Source organism: Nicotiana tomentosiformis, chromosome 8, assembly GCF_000390325.3.
Source record: "Nicotiana tomentosiformis chromosome 8, ASM39032v3, whole genome shotgun sequence".
Classification (NCBI taxonomy): domain Eukaryota; kingdom Viridiplantae; phylum Streptophyta; class Magnoliopsida; order Solanales; family Solanaceae; genus Nicotiana; species Nicotiana tomentosiformis.
The window spans coordinates 107,428,249-107,446,546 of NC_090819.1; the positions used below are offsets into that span (position 1 = coordinate 107,428,249).

Sequence of the window (18,298 nt, forward strand, 5' to 3'; positions counted from 1 at the left end):
CGATATTAAAGACCCAACAGTCTACTCTGTTCTTTCTTTGTATTTTGCAAGACTAATCAATTTATTTAACACTCCTAATTCCAACTAATTTGTAAAATTAACCTAATGACCTATTTTTCTATAACTAACTAATTCATTTAGCTAACAAATGCATGTAGAGTTACTAATGTATTTTTTGGTATTTTAGTATTTTACAAATGCAATTGATTATGCAATTAAAATATAAAAAAAATGTAAAAATTAAAAATATTTTTGTATTTTCTTTAGGATTTAAAATGCAACTTAAAAATGTATCAAACATGAATACGTACAAAGCAAACTAAGTAAAAATATAGAAAAATAATTTAAAGCTATTTTTTAGATTTTTAGGAGTAATTTTATATTAGGGCAAAAATTAGGTGCTCACATTATGTTTATCTATTTATGCCTGGATTTGGCTATTATAGCGCTTGGGCTGAAGGACCCCCTCTGGAGTCTGCACCCCCACAGTGAGCGTAGTTGATATTACCTTTCCTTCGCAAATCATGTGCCCTCACACCAAAGAAAGAGAGTAGTTCTACTCACAATAAAATTCAAGAATAAATAGGAACTCAAAATAGAAAGAATTAACTCACTCTCAGAAATAAAATTCATGCGCCACAGAAAACGTACCATAGGCTTGTGTAGTACTCTACTAATTTGAGCTCATTTAGTCAAGGATCATGTAGGACTTTAATTAGTTGTAATGTAGGATATGGGACGAGTAGGATATATTTGGATATAGTGCCTACACCTCCCTAAGCACTTTAATACATACAATTTCACAACTTCAAACCCCACACTTATGTTGAACCAAACCTCAACCTTCACAACATCATAATATCAAGATCCCAATTTTTTTAAGCACAGACAAAGAAAGATTTACCACTAGCAAGGAATAATTTTCTTTATAATATACACAAACACCAACATTTTTTTTCTCTTTCTCTTTTCTTCAATTCCCTACAAATGGATCTCACAATTTCTTCAAGTAGTGCACCTTTCTCCTTTTCTATAGTTCCACTCCACAACCCAACCATATCTCCCCCTAGCTTTAACAAGCTTAAAAATATATCAAGTGCTCAAGAGAGGTAAACGGTTCAATCAAATAGTTAATTAAAACAACGGGGTCAGGCTTGTAGTGTGGTTGCCAAAGAAAATAGGATGACAGACTCAATAGGGCTAATTAGGATACACAACAATTAGGCTGGTCACAGACATATAATTGGCTCAACAAAGAAATGCCTATATCACGTCCTAGACTGAACAAGACTACTATTTCGCTTTTCAAACATACGGGGTAAGTTCTAGACATCATACTGACATAAAATCCTTACCTCTGAGACCATGAAACGACGTAGTATCACCCCAATACTACTGTCGTTTTCCCTTTCCATTTTCATAAAAACCTTCCCTTTCCCTTAACCGTAGAGGAGAACGGACCTAATTCTAAGAACCCAGCTGCCCCATTCTTTCTCCATCTCCAATTCACAATAGAAACAGAGAATCGGACCCTTCACCCTTTAGAGAACCCTAGCGCCACCCCTCTCTCACTCTCATTCTTTCACTCTCACCTTCCTCACAGACCATACTCATAGACTCACCCCACCATCTGCAGTTTCGTTTTTGAGATTGGAAATTGAGGGTAGCGAAAAAAAATAAGAGCAACAGTTGAAAATGCTCCAAATGCCTAAAAATGCTAGTTTAGATCTGTAGCTTCAAAGAGCTATTTGGTTTTCTGTCGATTTGTTGGTTAATTTTTGGGCTTCTAAGAGTGATTACACTCTCAAATTGTTGCAGAGTGCTGCCGATTCACTTCATTGACGAGCTCCAAACTCGTTGATTTTTAGATATAGCCCGTATTTGGCAAATCCTGATTATCTCTCTGCATCCTAGGTACATATCCCAAACTCTATATGTAAATTCTGGAATTATAGTAAAATGATCGTTTATCAGCTCAATTTATTTTCAATCTTCAAAGTCACTGTTGCTAGTTCAAAATTGCTAGTCCGTGTTTGATCTATTGAATATGTTACTTGTTACTTTATGATTACGATTTCTATGATATGATCCTTTGTTACTTTACTTTAAGTCATTTTGACACTCAAATTACTGAATTATACATGTTCCTTGCCGATTTGGAATCAAATAAATATGTGCTATATCTTATGTTGATGCATTGGTTATATACATGATTATTTTAATGACCGCATAAAAAGTGACTGGACTTTGAAAGGCAGTTGTAAAGTTACAGTTTAAGCAAAAGCTAGAATTCTCATGGTCATTATTGTAAAAGATTGGGTGTGAGGTTTATGGTTTGATTTTCTTTCCCCTTTGTTGAACTCAAAGTATATTGGTTGCTTTTGGATAAAGAATTTGACGCAACAATTTTGCATAGGTTTAAATCACATCATATGGGTATGTAACATTTGTGACTATGTATGAAAACTAGTTGTATTTGGTCAAAGTCATGGATAGGTCCCTCTAAATCTCATTTTCCTTATGGCATGTTAAGTTTTCTTCCCAAAAATGCAGTTGATGAATTGATTCACTGTGTGAAATGGAGTCCTTACACTATATTAACATTTGATTCCTTGAAACAGTAGTGAGAGTGAAGTATGTTAACTCTTGAATGGAGTAATTTCCTAGTGATTCAACATGTGAATAGCGATCCTTTTGTTTCCAAATCGGTTCACTTTAATCTCCAGTAATGAATCCATGGTTTATGACTTTATAAGCAATCTCAAACTTAGTGAGATAAATAATTCTTGTACAGTTGTAGCTTACTTTAGGCGCGATTAATAAATCATCGTGACTATGGGTACGGTTCCCGTGGCATGGTCACGATACATAAATCCCATTCGGGCGTGCATTTCATGTGACCCGACCACAACTTCTAATAATAATAAAAATAAGCATGTTGTAAGTCGCGGGTGCATTTCACGTGACGCGATTCACAATGTATACAAAAACAAACGAGTGCGCGACATCGCGACTTGTTCAAACGAATTCCATAAATACTAAAAGCGATTTTAAAAGTAAAAAATGCACAGTAGGTTTCAAATATGTAATAAATCAGATAATCAGGCCAATTATTAATAGTTGAGCGACCGTGCTAAAACCGCGGAACTCGGGAGTGCCTCACACCTTCTCCCGGGTTAACAGAATTCCTTACCCGGTCTTCTGTGTTCGCAAACCATAAATAGAGTCAGTTTCCTCGATTTGGGATTTTAAATAAACCGGTGACTTGGGACACCATAAACTATTCCAAGTGGAGACTCTGAATAAATAAGTAATCTTATTTCGATTAATGTCACTTAACTGGAAAAAACCCTACCCCTACGGGAAAAAGGAGGTGTGATAGCTCTGGCAACTCTGCTGGGGATCAGAACCCAGAATCTCTGGTTCAGGGTTCAGAATTCGAGCTTAGATAACTATTATGCTTGGCTTTCATGATTGTTTGATATTACTTGTTTGAGCCTAATGTGCTAATTGCCTCTCTTTACCGCTTTGATATTGTTGTGTATTGTATATAAATTGTTACGAAAACCTCTCTTCTCTCTGAGTCTTCTAAATTTTCTGGGAAGCGTGCGCTTCGCGTGGCTTCTTTTCTGTTAGAGTCATATCCTAATTTTAGAACGAGGTTCGGACAAGTTGCAAAGCCGGTGAAGCTTCTGTATTCCCGGTACGCTGCCCCCTCCCCGGGCTCGAGTTGTCCGTTCGGGTAAGCCAGGTCTAGAACAATACACCCAGGATTTAAACTTAGAATAACACAGCCTCATGCCGGATCCCTATTAGGTACGTTTGCTTGCATCACGTATATTTGACTTAGGGGATTCAACACAGGGGTTGGGTCCGTCTAGGATAGGTGTACCCCAAATTAAAGGACCATCCTGATGCATTCTTTTCGTGCTACTTGTGCATTAATTTGCTTGGCTTGTATGTTGACTGGTTTCTTGAGTTAGAAAAAAAAAATCAAAAAACATAGAAGAGAAAAATCAAAGAGTGAGGTAGGATAGAAAAACGCCTGGTTTTGACAATCCCGGTATTAAAAAAAAACCCGTTACTCTGTCAAAATTTCAAGAATAAAAAGAGAAAATCATTTCAAAACAAATCATATTTTTCTGTGCATCAAAATGGCAGAACTACGCGGGTCTGATTCTCACCGGATGTGAGATACGTAGGCAAACCTAATCGGTTCCGGCCCCCATTTTTTAAAAAAAATCCAAAAATACTTTCCTTTAATTCCTTCTTTAGGAGTCTTTTTTTTAGAAAATCCCAAAAAATATAAAAAATAAGAAAATTTTTAAACCAAAAAAATATTTTATTTGTAGGAGTCTTTTATTAGAAAAAGAAAACAAATAAAATCAAAATCCAAAAAAAAATATTTTTTACATTTTTTTTAGAAAGTCTTTCTCCCAAAAATCCAAAAAAAAAAAAAACAAAACATGAAAAGCCAAAAAATATTTTTCTTTCTTATATAGAAGTACTTTCGGAAAAAAATAGAAAAAAAAATCAAATTCCAAAAATATTTTCTTTCTACAATTTATAAGTCTTTCTTTCGGAAATAAAAAAAAATCAAAATCCAAAAAGAGTTAGTTTATTTACTTTATTTATGATATTCCCGAACTACGCATGATCTGATTTATGTTCCCACATGATACGTAGGCAACCCACATCAGGTTCGATCGACCAAAAAAAATAAAAAAATGAAAAAAAATGATGATGATAATAAGGACCGACTGAGTCCATTCTAACGTGTCTCTTGTTTTGAATCATAGAAGAAAGTGATGGTCGGTTTGTGGTAAGCTATCAACACAAGATCCAAAGGAAAAATATCATAGACAACTGACATTGAAGCTGTTACGAGTGGTCAAGAGACTCAAGGTCAGAGGGTTCAACAAGAGTCTACTATGGTTGAGGAAAATAGAATACTGAAACAACAAACGATTGAAATGTGTCAAGCATCGGCCAATGGTCAAGGACCACCCCTTTCTTATGTTTTCCCAAAATTCACACCCATCTTGACTACTACTACTCATGTCTCATTGTCTGATTGATCCTATCCATTTAGGTTCAGTCTTCATCCCAACTGTACGACTACAGCTGGAACTTCTGTTGCGCGCTCCCAAAGTGTGCCATTGACAACCAATCAGACAATCACTGCTGTTATGCCCGTTTTCACTATCCCACAGCCAACAGTGGTACAAAAGAAAAGTCATAAGTCACAATTTGCTACCCATCAAGAACAATACCATTCTCCTGAGTATCACTCGTACCTATTTGATCTTCCTTCAAAGATTGAGAAGCCTACCCGAAAGATGGCACAAGAAGAAATGACCCAAAGAGTGAAAAACTTAGAACAAAAGTTGAAAAACATACAAGGGTCGGTAGGTCAGAAGAGTATTGCCTTCAAGGATTTATGTATGTTCCCCGGTGTTCGTTTGCCACTTGGTTTCAAGACTCCCAAATTTGAAAAGTATGATGGACACGGAGACCCCATAGCCCACCTGAAAAGGTATTGCAATCAACTAAGAGGTATGGAGGGAAAAGAAGAACTAGTAATGGCTTATTTCGGGGAAAGCCTGACAGGGGTAGCCTCTGAATGGTTTATGGATCAAGAAACCTCTCACTGGCATGTCTGGGATGACATGGCCCAGGCCTTTGTCAAACAGTTCCAATACAACATCGATATCGCCCCAGACCGCAATTCCCTTTCAAACTTGAAGAAGAAACCAACTGAAAGTTTCAGGGAATATTCCATTAAATGGAGAGAGCAAGCGGCTAGAGTTAAGCCACCCATGGATGACCATGAGCTAATCACTGTCATCCTTCAGGCTCAAGAGGCAGATTATTTTCAAAACATGATGTCGCAGTGGGCAAATCCTTCTCGGAAGCAATCAAAATTGGGGAAATGGTTGAGAATGGCCTTAAGACAGGCAAAATTATAAGTCTAGCAGTTCTCAAAGCTGCAACTCAGGCTGTCCAGATTGAATCTGATAATTTTAGTGACACGAATGAGAAGGATGAAGAAACCATGATGACAATAAGGTCGAGAAGAGGTCCTAGGAGAATATCTCGAGGGTATGAGCAGCCTCATCAGGTTTCCGATGATTCCCCTGAGCACTACTATCCACCTCGGAACCCACAATACTCTATTTCTCCACTTCAGTATGTTGTCCAGCCACCAAGACACACCAAAAGGCGAGCACCAGCACCGCAAAATCTCCACCATCCTTCACAAATTTTTCAAGTTCCCTATAACCCACATCCAAGCCAGGGGTATAGAGGAGAACAAAGGTTGAAAGATAATTTTACACCAATAGGAGAGTCCTATACAAGTGTGTTTGAGAAATTAAAGCATTATGACATGATTGTACCTATTCCTCCAAATCATGTGGACCCATGTGCAAGAAGCTTTGACCCTTCTAAAAGGTGTGAATACCATTCCAATGCCCAAGGGCACAATGTTGAAAGTTGTCGGTATTTGAAAAGAGAAATAGAAAGGATGATCCAGGAAAAACTGATTGTGATCCAAGATAATGACACCCAGAATATCACGCAGAATCCTTTACATGCACATGATGATGCACACCTTGTGGGGATGATGTATGGTGACATGGACTATGAGAATCCTCTCGGGAACTTGCCAACTGAAATTGGAGAAGGCCATGGTGATTCAGATGAGCAAATTTGTGGCTAAATGTCAAGCTTAGCAATTGAAAAGACATTTCCTCCTCACTAGGAAGGAATCTTGGTAGCTTGTTTTGATATTTTTTCTATTATCTGGGTTATTCCAGGGTGTGATCCAGATTTTATTTGTTTTATTGAGTCAAACCCTTCTATCCCTCTATTTTGTTTGTGTGAGTCTTGTCTGTCCGTTTTGTTGCTATTTTCATTAGCCGGGTTATTTTAGGGTTGTAACTCGGATTTTAGGTTGTTTGTCTTGTTGTTTACTCAATGAAATACAGTTTGTCCTTTTGTGTCATTCCATGATTAGTTCTTTTCCCACTAGTTTTAGTGATATGACATGCATGCGGAATTTTTGGCCAGATCTTAGAAAACTGATTTAAGCTTGAATTGGATAAATGAGAAAAAGGAACTTTTGAGGATGAATAAAGAGTTGAAACACTTTGGAATTAAGCTCAAATAAAATGACCCCTGGAGGTTAATGATCTTTACCTTCAAATCATTGTGAAGGTCGGGTTTAAGGAAGAATCAATTGAAGTTTATTGGAAAGTTTGACATTAATAGGTGAAAAGTGTCTTCCGACCACGACACACCAAGAAGACAAACATGTTCATCAATGTTGTGTCGCGAAAGGAAACCATGATTGGCACTCTAGAGGCTAGGAGGCCCTTGTTCTGCTACCCAAACACTTTATACCCTTTGTTACACCTTTTGAGCCTGTGTTATTTTCTTTGATCACCCTCTTTTGGAATCAAGTTTAGAGTCAAAAGTAAAAAATAAATGAAAAGAAAAGTTCATGCTCCCAAAATACAAACTGGGGAAACTCTTAGAAAGTTCAAGTGAAAAAGAAAAAGAAAAAAGAACATTCGAAGGTCCATGCCCCTAGAAAATAGAAGCTGGGGCAGTTTGTTTTGAAAACAAAAAAAGAGAAGAAAGAAGGAAAAAATGAGAAAAAAAGAAAGAAAAAGAAAAAGAAAAAGAAAAAGAAAGAAAGATGAAAAAAAAAAGTTAGTTCAGAGGTATTAACTACGTTTGACCTGATTCCTTTAAAAAAGGATACGTAGGCAGCCTTACACGGTTCGGTCCAACCAAATAAGAATTCAGAAAAAGAAAATCCAAAAAATCCCCAATATCTGAAACTGGGGCAAAGATTTTATTTCACTTTTGAAAGAGTCGATTCCAAGAGTTGTAAGTCTACAACCTCTCATTTCTAGTCTACTTTGAGCCTTCATGTCAACCCTTCTTTTTAACCCTGTCCAAAAACCTTCCAAATAAAGACCTCTTGATATGCCTTCAAGAATGCCAAGAGAAGCATGCAATGAGCAAAAGTTGTCACGCGACATAGAACACTGTCAAGTTGCTCACACAAGAAAGCAAAAGAAAAAGAAAAATAAAAGAAAAATGAGAGAGTCTTACTAGTGAAAACCGTCACGGGCACTGTAAGGCGAAGGTAAGAAGAGAAATAAATGAGAGAGGCTTGTTGGTGAAAATCTCTCGGGGCACCACTAGTCGAAAGTGAGTCGTGAAGCTGATGCAAAGGATTGGCACGAACAAGCCCGACTTCAAAGTTTATAAGAATAGTAAAAGGAAAGATTGGATTAGTTTGATGGATCGACCATTAAGTTCAAAATGCATGTCATGATCATTAAGGCTAGTTATTGAAAATAAAAAAAAACTCTTCTTTCTGTCCGTCCCGACAGGGGCATTTCTTGTCAATATTGTTTATTTGCGTCATTGTGTCCTTCACTCTAAGTGAGCCCTTGTCAAAATAAGTAAGAAAAGATTTCAAAATCTGCTACCAGCTTTTTCGTTGCACAAAGTAAATTTGGCCGGCACATTCAGTTTTTACTGTCAACATGCATTGAGGATTCATGCAAAGGCTTCCCCCCCAAAAGACTCTTGTCAGCCTATTAGGGTAAAGCAAGCAAAGATAACCTCAAGATTAATCAGTAATTCTCTGTAGTACCGAACAATGACTATGAAGTGTGCACATCGTGCAAAAGGCTCTTACCAGTTGTGATTCTCTCTGACAGACAAATTGCTCAAAAAGGAGAAAGACATTCAAGACATTGAAAAGGTCACCTAAGCAAAGATCTTCAGTTGGGATAAGGCTGATTGAGCCACAAATACAAATGGTACTGGGTGTGAAATGATCAGGGTTGATGTAAAACAAAAAGTTTCTTGAAATCGACTCAAGCTGATTGAGCAAAAGCCAAGCTGCCCAAGACTTAAGGCCACAAACCGACCACCACTTTTAAAACTGACAAAATTTTCTTTGTTCGAACAGGACCAAAGCAGTGCAAGGAAGTTGGTTCAAAAACAAAAAAAAAAGAAGAAAAGAAAGAAAAAGAAAAAAGAAGAGAAGAGCCGACAAAGGAAAGTTTCTCAAATCTTTGCCTTTATCTGTCTTGCTAGTGTGCATAAAATGTTGCCATTGCTCTTCACATTTTTCCTCCTAGGATAAAAAGTCCTAGTCTGATGGATTTTCTCCCAATAAAAATCTTAGTCTGATAAATTTTTCTCCTAAGATAGAAAACCTCGTCTAATGAACTTTCTCCTAGGATCAAAATCTTAGTCTGATGAATCTTTCTCCTAAGATACCATAAAAAAGGACCTAGTCTGATGAACTTTCTCCTAGGATCAAAATCTTAGTCTGATGAATCTTTTTCCTAAGACAGAAAACCTAGTCTAATGAATTTTCTCCTAGGATAAACGTCTTAGTCTGATGAATCTTTCTTCTAAGATAATAAAAAAGGACCTAGTCTGATGAACTTTCTCCTAGGATCAAAATCTTAGTCCGATGAATCTTTCTCCTAAGATAGAAAACCTAGTCTGATGAAGTTTCTCCTAGGATAAACATCTTAGTCTGATGAATCTTTCTCCTAAGATAACAAAAAAAAGACCTAGTCTGATGAACTTTCTCCTAGGATCAAAATCTTAGTCTGATGAATCTTTCTCCTAAGATAGAAAACGTAGTCTGATGAATTTTCTCCTAGGATCGAAATCTTAGTCTGATGAATCTTTCTCCTAAGATAATAAAAAAGAGACCTAGTATGATGAATTTTCTCCTAGGATCGAAATCTTAGGCTGATGAATCTTTCTCCTAAGATTGAAGACCTAGTCTGATTAACTTTCTCCTAGGATAGAAATCTTAGTATGATGAATCTTTCTCCTAAGATACCAAAAAAAAAAAAGAGACCTAGTCTGATGAAGTTTCTCATAGGATCAAAATCTTAGTCTAATGAATATTTCTCCTAAGATAACAAAAAAAGAGGACCCAGTCTGATGAACTTTCTCCTAGGATAGAAATCTTAGTCTGATGAATCTTTCTCCTAAGATAACAAAAAAAAACCTAGTCTGATGAACTTTCTCCTAGGATCAAAATCTTAGTCTCATGAATCTTTCTCCTAAGATAGAAAACCTAGTCTGATGAATTTTATCCTAGGATCGAAATCTCTGATGAATCTTTCTCCTAAGATAATAAAAAAGAGACCTAGTCTGATGAATTTTCTCCTAGGATCGAAATCTTAGTCTGATGAATCTTTCTCCTAAGATTGAAAACCTAGTTTGATGAACTTTCTCCTAGGATAGAAATCTTAGTCTCATGAATCTTTCTCCTAAGATACCAAAAAAAAAAAAGACCTAGTCTGATGAATTTTCTCCTAGGATCAAAATCTTAGTCTGATGAATCTTTCTCCTAAGATTAAAACCAAGTCAGATGAAATTTCTCCTAGGATAATAAGTTAAAAAAAAGGGAAGTCTGGATTTATTTTATTTTTTTTAAAAAAGAAAGGGTCAATTTTCAGTTTTCTTAAGTTATCAATCTTTAATTTTCTTGAAATCAGGGGTCCCGCCTGGAGAATAGGGTCAGTTTTTAGTTTAGTCAAGCTTAGTTTTTAGTTTTCCGCAAGCTCAATCTCAAATTTAGGAGATGCACTTCCTAGTTTGGATTTTTCAGATTTTTATTTCTTTAGGAGACGCACATCCTAGTCGAGTCTTCAATTTTACTCTCATCATTGCATCCTTCATCAATAGCATAGGTAATTTATAGTTTTGCTAATAACTCACAAATCTTCCTAGTGTAAACTGGGGCAGAAAAAGTTTCTTTTGTTGTTTCCGTTTTGTTGTAGTAGCAGGCGCCCACCTGGAGAATGAGGGAATTTATTACAAGTATTAAGTCAACAGCAGGCGCCCACCTGGAGAATGAGGGAATTCATTTCAAGTTTTAAGTCAGCAGGCGTCCACCTGGAGAATGAGGGAATTTATTTCAAGTTTTAAGTCAACAACAGGCGAGAATGAGGGAATTCATTTCAAGTGTTAAGTCAACATCAGGCACCCACCTGGAAAACGAGGGAATTTATTTTAAGTTTTTAAGTCAGCAGGCGTCCACCTGGAGAATGGGGGAATTTATTTCAAGTTTTAAGTCATCAGGCGCCCACCTGGAGAACGAGGGAATTTATTTCAAGTTTTAAGTCAACATCAGGCACCCACCTGGAGAACAAGGGAATTTATTTCAAGTTTTAAGTCAACATCAGGCGCCCACCTGGAGAATGAGGGAATTCATTTCAAGTGTTAAGTCAATATCAGGCACCCACCTGGAAAACGAGGGAATTCATTTCAAGTTTTTAAAGTCAGCAGGCGCCCACCTAGAGAATGAGGGAATTTCTTTCAAGTTTTAAGTCATCAGGCGCCCACCTGGAGAACGAGGGAATTTATTTCAAGTTTTAAGTCAGCATCGGGTGCCCACCTGGAGAACGAGGGAATTTATTTCAAGTTAGTTAGCGGCAGGCGCCCATCTGGAGAATGAGGGAATTTGTTTCAATTTTCAAGTCATTAGCAGGCGCCCACCTGGAGAACGAGGGAATTCATTTCAAATTTCAAGTCAGTTGCAGGCGCCCACCTGAAGAACGAGGGAAGTCATTTCAGAATTCAATTCAAGTTAGAAGTACAGAAGATCGCCTCAAGAATGCAAGTCGACAGTTCGGGATGACCAAAAGAAGAAGTCTCAATCCAGAATAAAAGAAAAAAAAGAAGTGAATTCAAAATGCAGAAGCAGATGAAAAGATATGGGCTGCTGAGGACATGATTGAAGTCGCAAGCTTTGCATGTCCCATCTTGATCCGGAAAGCCGAAGAAGAATGAACTACCATCTGCAGCTAGCAAGCATCGAGGTTCAAATTAGAGTCTGCATGAAGAACCAGCCAAAACTCAAGATCAAGCTTCAAAAGACTCATAGATAGGAATCTTGTAACTCGTAGCTGATAGGCTTAGTTAGTCTTTTTCATTTTGACTTTGGTGTAATAAGGAGGTCAGCAAGCAGTAAACAGCAACAACAACAGTGAAATCATAGTTTCTCGGTAGTCCCAGCTACCTAAACTTCCAGAACTACACTGACCTGATTCCTTTATAGCCAAGGATATGTAGGCAACCTCCGAAGCAAGGTTCGGTCAAACTTTTCAAAAAAAAAAACGCTTCCCATGGAGTATCCAAACGGGCAAAAATTGCTCATAATTTCTCACTTTATCTTTGCCCGAAAACTCTTCATGTTTCCGAGCAAAGAGGGGCAGCTGTGAGCACCTAATTTTTGCCCTAATATAAAATTACTCCTAAAAATCTAAAAAATAGCTTTAAATTATTTTTCTATATTTTTACTTAGTTTGCTTTGTACGTATTCATGTTTGATGCATTTTTAAGTTGAATTTTAAATCCTAAAGAAAATACAAAAATATTTTTAATTTTTACATTTTTTTTAGATTTTAATTGCATAATCAATTGCATTTGTAAAACAATAAAATACTAAAAAATACATTAGTAACTCTACATGCATTTGTTAGCTAAATGAATTAGTTAGTTATAGAAAAATAGGTCATTAAGTTAATTTTATAAATTAGTTAGAATTAGGAGTGTTAAATAAACTGATTAGTCTTGCAAAATACAAAGAAAGAAAATAGTAGGCTATTGGATCTTTAATATCGTTTGGGCCATTTAATTTGAGGCCCAAAATCTAAATCTGTCCACCCCAGTCCTCTATCCAATACCCGGTCCAAATCCTTACCTCTGAGACCATGAAACGACGTAGTATCACCCCAATACTACTGTCGTTTTCCCTTTCCATTTTCATAAAAACCTTCCCTTTCCCTTAACCCTAGAGGAGAACGGACCTAATTCTAAGAACCCAGCTGCCCCCTTCTTTCTCCATCTCCAATTCACAATAGAAATAGAGAATCGGACCCCCCACCCTTTAGAGAACCCTAGCGCCGCCCCTCTCTCACTCTCATTTTTTCACTCTCACCTCCCCCACAGACCATACTCATAGACTCACCCCACCATCTGCAGTTTCGTTTTTGAGATTGGAAATTGAGGGTAGCTAAAAAAAATAAGAGCAGCAGTTGAAAATGTTCCAAATGCCTAAAAATGCTAGTTTAGATCTGTAGCTTCAAAGAGCTATTTGGTTTTCTGTCGATTTGTTGGTTAATTTCTGGGCTTCTAAGAGTGATTACACTCTCAAATTGCTGCAGAGTGCTGCCGATTCACTTCATTGCCAAGCTCCAAACTCGTTGATTTTTATATATAGCCCATATTTGGCAAATCCTGATTATCTCTCTGCATCCTAGGTACATATCCCAAACTCTATATGTAAATTCTGGAATTATAGTAAAATGATCGTTTATCAGCTCCATTTGTTTTCAATCTTCAAAGTCACTGTTGCAAGTTCAAAATTGCTAGTCCGTGTTTGATCTATTGAATATGTTACTTGTTACTTTATGATTACGATTTCTATGATATAATCCTTTGTTCCTTTACTTCAAGTCATTTTGGCATTCAAATTACTGAATTAAACATGTTCCTTGCCGATTTGGAATCAAATAAATATGTGCTATATCTTATGTTGATGCATTGGTTATATACATGATTATTTTAATGACCGCATAAAAAGTGACTGGACTTTGAAAGGCAGTTGTAAAGTTACAGTTTAAGCAAAGGCTAGAATTCTCATGGTCATTATTGTAAAAGATTGGGTGTGAGGTTTATGGTTTGATTTTCTTTCCCCTTTGTTGAACTCAAAGTATATTGGTTGCTTTTGGATAAAGAATTAGACGCAACAATTTTGCATAGGTTTAAATCACATCATATGGGTATGTAACATTTGTGACTATGTATGAAAACTAGTTGTATTTGGTCAAAGTCATGGATAGGTCCCTCTAAATCTCATTTTCCTTATGGCATGTTAAGTTTTCTTCCCAAAAATGCAGTTGATGAATTGATTCACTGTGTGAAATGGAGTCCTTACACTATATTAACATTTGATTCCTTGAAACAGTAGTGAGAGTGAAGTATGTTAACTCTTGAATGGAGTAATTTCCTAGTGATTCAACATGTGAATAGCGATCCTTTTGTTTCCAAATCGGTTCACTTTAATCTCCAGTAATGACTCCATGGTTTATGACTTTATAAGCAATCTCAAACTTAGTGAGATAAATAATTCTTGTACAGTTGTAGCTTACTTTAGGCGCGATTAATAAATCATCGTGACTATGGGTACGGTTCCCGTGGCATGGTCACGATACGTAAATCCCATTCGGGTGTGCATTTCATGTGACCCGACCACAACTTCTAATAATAATAAAAATAAGCATGTTGTAAGTCGCGGGTGCGTTTCACGTGACGCGATTCACAATGTATACAAAAACAAACGAGTGCGCGACATCGCGACTTGTTCAAACGAATTCCATAAATACTAAAAGCGATTTTAAAAGTAAAAAATGCACAGTAGGTTTCAAATGTGTAATAAATCAGATAATTAGGCCAATTATTAATAGTTGAGCGACCGTGCTAAAACTGCGGAACTCGGGAGTGCCTCACACCTTCTCTCGGGTTAACAGAATTCCTTACCCGGTCTTTTGTGTTCGCAGACCATAAATAGAGTCAGTTTCCTCGATTTGGGATTTTAAATAAACCGGTAACTTGGGACACCATAAACTATTCCAAGTGGCGACTCTGAATAAATAAATAATCTCATTTCGATTAATGTCACTTAACTGGAAAAACCCCCTACCCCCTGCGGGAAAAAGGAAGTGTGACACATAACTATCACTCAAAATCTCCAGTCTCTCGGGCTCTCAATAACATGACGAATCAACCCGACATGGTGATATGAAGTATCAATGAATGACAACAGAGACTGAGATATGATATGCAAGTGATAGATGTGACTGAGTACAACATTGTAAATTTAAACAAATAGTTCAACAACAATACGACCCATGTGGGTCCCAAAATATATCGGCACGTAGCAAATCATTATCTTTAACAAGAGTCTCGACTCAATTTCTCTTACACGTGGAGGATGTGCGGATAATGACATTTATTTATTTATGCAACTCCACGGAATCAATTAAGTCACAATTCCTATGATGCACGCTCACACGCCCGTCACCTAGCGTGTGCGTCATCTCCAAACAATTCATACAATATGAAATTCAGAGATTCATACCCCCAGTACCAAGTTTAGAAGTGTTACTTACCTCAAACTGTGTAATTCTTTATTCCGCTATGCCCTGGCCACGAGAATTGGTCTCCGAAAGCCTCGTATCTAGACATAATCAATTCGATTCAATCAATACCAATTATTGTAATAATTCCATAAGAAAATACTAATTTTCCAATAAAAATTCAAAATTAACTCAAACATCGCCCGTAGGGCCCACATCTCGGAACCCGACAAAATTTATAAAATATGAACACCCATCCAACCATGAGTCCAACCATACAAATTTCACCAAATTCCGACATTAACTCAACCCTCAAATCTTAAGTTAAAGTCTTTGAAGATTTCTACCATTTTCAACTCAATTTTTACCCATTTGAACTCAACAATCTTTCCACAAACCTTATTGGTATGTGTATGTATAACTAATACTCTCACACCCAAGAATCATACTCTTAATCACCCATCTTTTACTCCAAACCCGAAATTGAAGAATTGGGGAAAGAAATTCTTACCTCTTTGAAGCCCTAACAAGATCCTTGTGAAATCTTCAAACCTTGAACAAGAATTGATGGATAAATGACTAAGTCTTCACTTTCTCTCTCTAAAATGCACTCACTTCTCTCTAAAATATCATATGAAACCCTTAAAAATGACCCCCAATAGTGTTTTATAAGAATGGGGTCGGGTTTATAAAACTAGAAAAAATTAAGCCCCGAAACACACTCTGCGGTCGCATGCTTCTGCGGCTCGCAAAATGTGGCCTCCGGAACTGGGCAAGGCTGCCTCAGTATGCGGTCGTTATGCGATCTGCAGACCTGTTCTGCGGTCACATAATTCACCGCATTACTGATCTGCGGTCGCATAATGCGCCGCAAATTTTCCTCCACACTTGCCCCTCTCCTGATCCACTCTGCGACCATTATGCGGTCCGCATAGTGATTCTATGGCCGCATAGTGGTCGCAGAAATGGCCCTTTTTTCGGCAAAAATTTTTCTTTACACATCGGTGTACTGTTCAACCCAAAAAGTCCGAGCCACCTTTGTACTAATTAATCTACCTCAGCACCACAAAACCTTTTCAACTTAAGTTTTAAACCTTCAAACTAAATGTTCCAAATCATTCCAAATCTCACCGAACCCGAACCAATTACCCCGACAAGCTAAATAATAACCGTAAATCACAATTCGAGTAGTAAATAGGGAGACGGGATTGTAATACTCGAAACGACCGGCCGGGTCATTACACAATAGCTCCGTATGGTAATTTTGGACTTAGAAGTGTGTTCAAATAATTATTTAGAAGTTTGTAGTTAAATTAGGCTTGAAATGGCAAAAATAGGAAATACAAAGTTCGGAAGTTTGACCGGGGAGTTAACTTTTTGATATCGGGGTCGGAATCCAGTTCTGAAAATTTTTATAGGCCCATTATATCATTTATGACTCGTGTATAAAATTTGAGGTCAATCAGACTTGATTTGATAGATTTCAGCATCGAATGTAGAAGTTGGAATTTGTTGGTTTTTATTAGGTTTGAATTAGGGTGTAGTTCATGGTTTTAGTATTGTTTGATGTGATTTGAGGATTCGACTAAGTTCGTATGATGTTTTGGGATTTATTGGTATTATTGGTTGAGGTCCGGGGGCCCTCGGGTGAGTTCGGATGGTTAACGTATCGAAATTTGGACTTAGAACAATTCTGGAAATTTTTCCAGTTCTCGTGCAATCGCACATGCGATGGAATTGGTCGCAGGTGCGCGACCGCAGAAGTGACAATACGATCGCAGAAGCAGACAGGGACTGGCGAGGCAGTGGTTGTAGGTGCGAGGAAATTTTCGCACCTGCATGATCGCAGATGCGAACGAGGAACCGCAAGGTCCGCAAAAGCGAGCCCGCATAAGTGGATTCAGTGCTCACAGAAGTGGAGGCAATGCATATGCGCATTTTGTCTCACAAAAGCGAAGCCGTAGATGCGGTATTTTTGCTCGCAAATGCGGAAACTGGGCAGAAACATAAGGACCAAAAATGGTCATTTCGTCATTTTCGATTGGAATTTTTGGAGCTCGGTTTGAGCGACTTTCATATGCAAATTTTATCACACAACTTGGCTTAAATGTTCTTGACTCCCTTGTGATTATATTCCATGAATTAATCTTCGTTTTCGGCGTTAGATTATTGATTTTTCAAGAAAAATCAGAGGAATTTTCTACAATTCCATAAAATAAATTTTTGAGTTTTGAACATCGATTCGGAGTCGGATTTGAGTAAAATTTATATGGTTGGACTCGTAATTGAATGAGTTTTTGGATTTCATGAGTTTCGTTGGATTCCGAGACATGGGCCCCACTGTCGACTCTTCGAGCGGAGTTAGAAATTTTTATAAATTGTTAAATTATAAGCATTGGAGTATATTGTGATTAATCTGTACGTGGTTTGAATCGATACGAATCGTTTGGCTTGAATTGAGGAGATAAGAAGGCTTTTGGAGGTTGATACGTGCGGACTGAAAATTTCTGGGCATTGTTTAGCTTGCTCGACATTGGAATTGGTTTGTTTGAGGTAAGTGTTTTGCCTAACTTTGTTGAGGAAATTTTTCTACTAATTGCCATTATTTTCTACATGCGGGGGTGATATATATATGAGGTGACGAGCATATATACATGTGCCAGGGTTAAACATGCTCGGGGGTAAATTATACGATTAATTGTGCTTTGTGGAATTATGTGATATTCTTGTTTCATGTCTTCTTTGACTTCTAGATTTCTATGGATACGAAATTAAATGCTAGAAACTATGATTTGGATTATTATAATTTGATTAAAATATTGACAGACTTTTTTATGAAATTATTGATGTGCTAAATTCGATCGTTATTATACTTAATCACAAATACATCGCTACGACCGTTATTCTTGAGATTTTGAATTCTGTGTTTGAGTTGAAGTTCATTTTTTAGACTTGTTGAAATACTTGAATAATAAAGTACTTGAGGTTTATTGAATTGTTATTGACTTAAAAGCCATGATTGATGTTCAATTTGGAACATTCATTTAAACACTCTCCTTGATATAATTTATACTTCCTACCTTGCTTGTTAATAATAT

The 18,298-nt window shown here is 37.1% G+C and overlaps 1 long non-coding RNA gene across 1 annotated transcript; it reads left to right on the forward strand.

Moving 5' to 3' along the window:
- The first annotated feature begins 8,720 nt into the window (after positions 1-8,720).
- LOC138896934 (uncharacterized) lies at positions 8,721-10,349 on the forward strand. The gene is made up of 2 exons (XR_011410544.1): positions 8,721-9,538; positions 9,616-10,349. It is a non-coding gene; the product is annotated as an uncharacterized lncRNA (long non-coding RNA).
- Positions 10,350-18,298: the final 7,949 nt, after the last annotated feature.